The 7,770-nt window shown below is 43.3% G+C and overlaps 1 protein-coding gene across 1 annotated transcript in view; it reads left to right on the top strand.

Annotated features, from left to right (window-relative positions):
• Positions 1 to 6,888: 6,888 nt before the first annotated feature.
• The window catches only part of MS3_00006075 (uncharacterized protein), a 47,781-nt gene continuing 46,899 nt past the window's right edge, over positions 6,889 to 7,770 (top strand). The window contains exon 1 of the mRNA XM_035731355.2: positions 6,889 to 6,947. The gene's annotated coding sequence lies outside the window, so the exon portion shown is untranslated. The remainder of the gene's footprint in view (positions 6,948 to 7,770) is intronic.

Genomic DNA, 7,770 nt, shown 5'->3' with positions numbered 1-7,770 from the left:
CCAACTTCGAGATCAACAAGCTGGATTCCGTAAGCATCGGTCGTGCACAGACCAAATTGCAACACTACGGATCATCGTCGAACAATCAGTTGAGTGGAACTCATCACTATACATCAACTTCATTGATTATGAAAAGGCATTCGACAGTGTAGATAGGAGGACATTATGGAAACTTCTTCGACACTACGGAGTTCCTGAGAAGATTGTCAATATTATCCGGAACTCATACGACGGACTACAGTGCAAGGTAGTGCATGGAGGACAGCTGACAGATGCATTCCAAGTAAGGACCGGAGTCAGACAAGGCTGTTTACTCTCTCCCTTCCTCTTTCTTCTGGTGGTCGACTGGATTATGAAGACCACAACATCTGAGGGAAAACACGGAATACAATGGACAGCTCAGAACCAATTAGACGATTTGGACTTCGCAGATGACGTAGCCCTCCTATCACGTACACACGAACAGATGCAGATGAAGACAGGCAGTGTAGCAGCAGTCTCTGCATCAGTAGGCCTCAACATAAACAAAGGGAAAACGAAGGTCCTCAAATTCAAAGCGGAGAACAGCAATCCAATCACTCTTGATGGCGAAACTCTGGAAGATGTAGAGTCCTTCACATACCTAGGAAGCATCATCGATGAACAAGGAGGATCCGATGCAGACGTAAAGGCGAGGATCGGCAAAGCAAGGGTCGCATTCCTACAATTGAAGAACATATGGAACTCAAAACAACTTTCAACCAATATCAAAGTGAGAATCTTCAATACGAACGTCAAGGCAGTTCTACTGTATGGAGCTGAAACTTGGAGAACTACAACAACCACAATCAAGAAAGTACAAGTATTTATAAATAGCTGTCTTCGCAAGATACTCAACATCCATTGGCCGGATACCATCAGCAACAGCCTTCTGTGGGAGAGAACAAACCAACTTCCAGCTGAAGAGGAAATTAGGAAAAGACGATGGAAATGGATAGGACATACATTACGCAAATCGTCAAACTGCATCACGAGGCAAGCCCTAACTTAGAATCCTGAAGGGAAGCGTAAAAGAGGAAGGCCAAAGAACACATTGCGTCGGATAATAGAAGCAGATATGAAAAGGATGAATTACAACTGGACGGAGCTAGAAAGGATTGCCCAGGACAGGGTTGGATGGAGAATGCTGGTGAGCGGCCTATGCTCCTTCACGAGGAGTAACAGGCGTAAGTAAGTAAGTAAGTGACTATCGACTTTCCCATCAAATCATCGACGAGTGGAACTCATTTTCTCAGCACGTGGTTGAGGCTCCATCCGTCGACTTTTTCAAAAGAAAGTTGGATCAACTGAGAGACCACCATTGCCAGGACTAACATAGGCCATCGAGCCTCCTGTCCTCCCCAAACTGAAACTGAAGCTGATATTTCCTTCTATATTGCCAGTAGTTTCTTCAAGACCGAACAGTCGTGTGAAGAGAGAGCATTTGTTACACGTAGCTAAACATTCTTCTCCATTTATTATTTTATAAGGGTGATGAAGTAATTCTTGGAGTTTGGTTGCATGTAGTTACTTTCGTCTCTTAAGGGGCAGGTTTTTCCTTTTTCCTTGACGTCAGGATGTCACAGGAAACATATGAATGTGCCCCATGATAACTGGACTGATAATGAAATGGTGTTGAAAATTCACCGACCGCGCTTTTCGAACGGGAAGTTTAGTCCCAACGTGATTTGCATTTATCAAACTTTTGCTGTGTTCTTACGCAACAAAAGTACCATTTCAGTTCTAAAGAATCTATCCTGAGCTATACGTTCGGTAGATTACTTTTTTTTGAGTTTCACTATATTTAATAGTTACCTGTGGTTTTGCCTCAGCTTACTGTTCGGCTTTTTTTTGTTTTTCACGTATAGACTAGTTTCAGTTTATATCACTCGTTTTGTCCATTTTTGTCCGTTTTCAGTGTGCTTTTTAGTGTTTTTTTTTAAAAGGTCCTAGGCTCTTGCAAGCATCTATAACATAATTTGCTTCAACACCGTCATGAAAAACTCATGCAAACGTCCGGGATGCCGTTTTGCTGTCACAACTGGCATGCAGTGCGACAACTGCAAAGGTTGGTTCCACGAAGCATGCACAGATCTGACAGCAACTGCTTACGACAGACTCAGCAAGTCAGAGCAAAAGTGGGTGTGTGTCACGTGCAACACAGACTCCGTAGTCTTGCTGAGTAACATCATTGTCCTACTGACAAGTCTTCGGAACAAGTTGTCAGTTAACTTGGAATACGATAGCAAAAAAACTGATATACAAACAAGAGAGTGCAACGGACTCAAAAACAGGGATATCGATAGGTATTCCATCGATGGAGCATCCATCCACACTAACGACGACGTGTCGAGGCTCAGTACCATCATTACGTCGACGGTACTGAACTCCCTAGGCAAACTCGGGTCTCCCAGCTCAGGGTCCCCGAACACAACAGTGGTTGCCAAAAACCCTGCATGTGATTCGACCCACGTTAAGAGAGCCCAAAAGAACCAGGCATCACCGCCTAAGCCGAGCAACCCAAGAGTTGCTGCACGGAAAATAACTGGTAATTTAGTCGCACAGTCTACCCCCAAGACTGTTCGTCCGGTCAATAAAGAGCCCATGATTCATAAACGCACACTGACCTCCAAACAACAAGTTACTAAACCTGAACCCATCGTGAAACCTGGTAAATTAACAGCAGTTCGTGACGATTCTCTCATTATCATGAACCTCGTTGACAAGCCTGATCTTCCTCTCAGTCTGCAGGACAAAAACGACAGGATGCTCTGGGGTGAATTGAACAAGAAGCTCGAACTTCCTAGAATAGAGCCTTTGACGGTCACCCGGCTCACTCGAGGAAAGGATTCTAAGCATCTAAATCACCCGAGGCTTCTCCGAGTAACACTTAAGGCTGCTACCGACGTAGAGGACGTCTTGCTAGCAAGCCACTTGCTGAAATCAGATGGTAACGTAAGAATACTGCCCGACATACCGTACTCTGAGCGCAGTATCATACGAAACGTCCCTAAAGAATCTCGTGAGAAGTTTTTCCGCGGAAGAAACATAATTGTCCAAGGTATACCGGAAAATGCAGACCCTACTCAATCAAATTCTGACATCAGGGAATGGAAATTCATCAAACAGTCCTTGAGGCTCAAACACATACTGACTCAGCATGTGACGAGACTAGCCAAGAAGGACGGTGATCTTAGACCCCGTCTAATGAAGATAACCTTCCCATCTTCCCACATGGCGGCTGCAGTTCTGGAAGCATTTCGTGCTAATAGACGTCGATTGCCACCTGGAATCCACATGCACCCGGATAGGCCATACGAAGTTAGGACCAAGAACAAAGACAAGTTGGAGCTGACCATTCCACTTGTGGACTGTCTAAACGATAAAAAAACGTGTAAAGGACAGGGCCTACCACCTCGGCAAACCTCACATAGGTGGGCTACCTGTCCATTCACATAAGGTTCATACAGAAAAACAGGACGAAGCTCACGCGTTCCAAATTGAAAGCATAAACTGCTTATATATGAACGCCGCGAGTCTACCAAACAAACTGGATGAACTACGTGAACTAAGCAACGCTAATAAGGCCCATCTGATAGGAATATCTGAAACATGGATATCTTCTCAGTTCTCGGACCAAGAGTTAGCATTGCCTGGGATGACTTTGTTCCACAACGACAGAAAAACAGGAATTGGGGGCGGAGTAGCCATATACATAAGCTCTTGCTTGGAGGTGCACCAGGTTCACAACCTCGAGTTTAACAATCTTGAGGAATCCATATGGTGCTCTGTAAGATTGTCTAGTACTTCCAGGTGTCTAGTCGGAGTCATTTACAGGAAGCCAACTGCCGACACCGAGTACGATAGTCGTATGCTGGAAGGACTATCCCGCTCTATCCGTCTCGGTTTCACACACATCCTGATTCTAGGGGACTTTAATCTCCCTAGAGTCAACTTCGCGGAACACACGTACACTGGAGGCGACAACTCAATTGAAGCTCGGTTCTTCAACCTCATCGATGACTTGGGCTTATATGAAAATGTGAGGTCGGCAACTCGTTGGAGAAACAGTCAGACACCATCGCGCTTAGACTGTGTATTCACTAACGAAGAATTCCTAGTCGACAACCTCTCAATCCTGGCTCCTCTGGGAAAAAGCGATCATGCCGTCATAGCCTTCAGTTTTGTCATCAAAACTAAGCTAAGGTATCCCAACAATAATTTGCGTTGGAATTTTAAACGGCTGAATGTACCAGCTCTACATGACTATCTACAACAGGTGGTTTGGGATGTTCACCCTCAAATCGATGTGGATGGTCATTGGGACTTCTTACTGCACACGCTCTTATGTGCTACAGACCATTCAGTTCCTCAAACGGTTCCCAAAAGCTTCAAGCCACCTACAGTAATCAAGAACCGTACCCTTCGCCTCCTAAGCCGCAAACGGCACTGTTGTGCGGAATACAAACGAACTAATAACGATGGAGCGTATAGGCAATACAAACATATCAGGAACACATGCACGAAGGCTATAAGAGAAGACAGGCTTCAGTACCAAACAAAGCTTATGGACAAATTCGCCTCTAACCCTAGAAGCCTATTCCGTTATGCAGCCTCTCTTCGTCAAGCCAAAACAGGAGTTTCTCAACTGCTAGGTCTTAACGGCCCGACCAACAACGATGGCGACGCCGCTAACCTTCTGGCGGCCCATTACTCTCAAACATTTCAACCGGCTGACATCAACTTTATTGACGACAGTCTCATCTCCAACTCCACAGGACTTTCTGAAGTGGACCTAAGCGCTGACTTGGTGTTCCGGAAATTGCAGCACTTAAGACTTGACACTTCTCCTGGCCCGGATATGGTTCATCCTGCCATACTGAGGGAGGCAGCCTCAATCCTGGCAACGCCGCTTAGCGTGATGTTTTCACACTCGCTTAGCCGAGGCAAATTACCGGAAAACTGGAAGTTGGCTCACATCACACCAATTTTCAAAGGTGGTCGACGCAATGAACCTTCAAGTTATCGGCCGGTGGCTCTTCTGTCATTACCTTCAAAACTCATGGAGTCCCTGATATGCGACGGTTTAAATGACTATCTACTGTCCTTAAATTTCTTCTCACCCCAACAGCATGGTTTCAGGAAGGGTTACTCTTGTATAACCAACCTGCTGACTGCGGTGGACAGATGGACAAGCATCCTCGATTGCAAGGGAAAGGTTGATGTCATTTACCTTGATTTCTCAAAAGCTTTTGATAAGGTTAACCACTTGTGTCTTATCAACAAGCTCAAACGACTAGGTATCAAACCACCTCTAATCGATTGGCTTACTTCATACCTAAAAATCGACACTTTAAGGTTAGGGTTAATTTCACTTTATCTCAGGCTATGGAATGTCCTAGTGGGGTCCCCCAGGGCTCAGTACTAGGGCCTCTTCTCTTCTTGATCTACATAAATGATCTTCCTCAACAGGTAACGTCAGACTTACTACTTTTTGCCGACGACGTGAAACTTTGGAGAGAGATACGCAACCAAGACGATACACAGGCACTTCAGGAGGATCTGACTCGACTTCAAAGTTGGGCAGACGATAACGGACTTACCTTTAACACTTCAAAGTGTAAAGTAGTCCATCTGCGACATGTCGCAAACTACAGTTACAACTTAGGAAACTCCTCTCTAGTAGTATCCCAAGTCGAAAAAGATTTAGGAGTCCTGGTGCCCCATGACTTAAAGTCTTACGCTAACTGTGACAAAAATGCCTTCCGAGCAAACCTTGCACTGGTAACGTTGAAGCGCATTTTTGGACAGTTTGACGGACGAACTTTCCATACAATCTTCAATAGTTTCATCCGTCCCCATTTAGAGTACGGAAACATAGTACTCCGTCCCTCACTCCAAAAGGACAAGGTCACTTTGGAGCGTATCCAACGGCGAGCCACGAAATCAGTTCGAGGACTCAAATCTAAACCTTTCGAAGAGCGCCTCCATTCACTAGACGTTTACCCATTAGAGTATAGACGTCTTAGAGGTGATCTTCTGATAGCTTATAGAATCCTTAACACTTCTGGACATCCTCTTAAACACCTACTTAAGCTTAGTTCGAATAATAATCTAAGGGGTAACACCCAGAAACTGGAAACACAACATAGCAAGACGGAATGTAGACACAACTTCTACTCCTTAAGAGTTGTCAAAAGCTGGAATTCGCTGCCGGCCGAGCTAGTCCAAGCGACTTCTCAGGAGTCCTTCAAGAGGCAACTTGACCTATTCTTAAGGACCAAGGACAGCATCACATTATGATTTACCAATTTCTTTTCCTTTTTTATTGTTAACATACCTAGGTTCCTGCCTGGAGGATTTGGTGATCTCCTGCTACTAGACACGGAAGCCTGTTAAGCGAAAGCTTCTTCTATTCCGTCCACAACCATTTCAACCATTTGAACTAGCGTATTTTCAAATTTACCAAATAAGGATTCCTACCTATTTTGATTTTGGGAGCAACTACTGTAGTAGATAAAGGTTACCTGTTATTAGAATAAAAATATTATGTACGCAAGCAAGTGATCAAGCTCACGTGAGATGGGCATTTACTTTCTGTGGAATAACTGGGTAGACAGAGGACATAGTTGGGCTTCTTATAACTGGTGCAATATGACATATTTAAAAACTCCAAATTGTTTAAAGAACCCAAAACATTTCAAATCTAGCAGACAGACAATACACTTACAATTTAACCTTAGTAACCACATGTTTATTTCGTATTCCGAACTTAAATGAAAGCATGAAACTACAAGTTGTTTTTTTGTGTTTAAGCGTATCACTAACATTCATGTTTGGGTCAAATAAGTTTATGTTTATCCGCGGCACTTCAGATTTTCTAACGAATCGTATTCATTTTACTTCGTGCTACTTTGTCTCGTCATTATGTACGGTTTGTAGTTATTTTTCATCGCTCATTGAAGCTCTAACCGAATTGGGGTTATGAAACATTTTGAGGGACTAGAACTATGATTTTCAGTTGGTAGTTAATGTTAGTAATTAGATTTAGGGTTTTCATCACGAACCGACATCAGCTATAATGCCAAAACTCCATTTACCCAAGTTGTTGAATGAAGTTTGCGCCAAAATCTAGGACCTGTTACCGTATACCTGATTGGTTCGTCCATAACTCAAGCTCCCAACTTTGGGGAGTTTTTGGGTTTTTGTGCCATTTCCCCAAGCTGACTATAGCGGCTTCCCCAAAATGGGTCAAATTTTCTATAAAATTAGGAGCTTTAGAAATTACAACCTCGCCGAATCATTCTTATGTCAAGACAGAAAATCTAACCATTACTATTGGTTTTGCCAAACTATAGATGATTATTATCGGAAATCTGTAACATAGGAAAATCGATGACAGGTTTTTGTTCGTAAGTATAACATGTGTAATTAGACTGTATTAGGGGGCGAACACTTGTGATATGAAAATATAAAGGCTGAGTTTGTGTGTATGTGTATTTAAACTTAAAGCCAAAACGTTTTTGTGTGCACACACACGAGAATAATGATACCCTATATCTAATACCTTTGCGGCAAATTATTATAAACTGATTGCTTTCTTTTGGATTTCATCTCAATCTTACTCAAGGATTCTAGACATCATTTCTACCGCCCTACCATAGTATTAGTGCATATTAGTGATCATGTATATTAAAAAAAAACAATCTAGTGGGGAAAAGAGTTACCTACAAAACTCAGCACGCAAATAGC

Source organism: Schistosoma haematobium, chromosome 2 (genome assembly GCF_000699445.3).
Source record: "Schistosoma haematobium chromosome 2, whole genome shotgun sequence".
Taxonomy (NCBI): domain Eukaryota; kingdom Metazoa; phylum Platyhelminthes; class Trematoda; order Strigeidida; family Schistosomatidae; genus Schistosoma; species Schistosoma haematobium.
The sequence above is the reverse complement of the archived record's forward strand: the minus strand, read 5'-3'. Positions and strand labels throughout refer to the sequence as shown.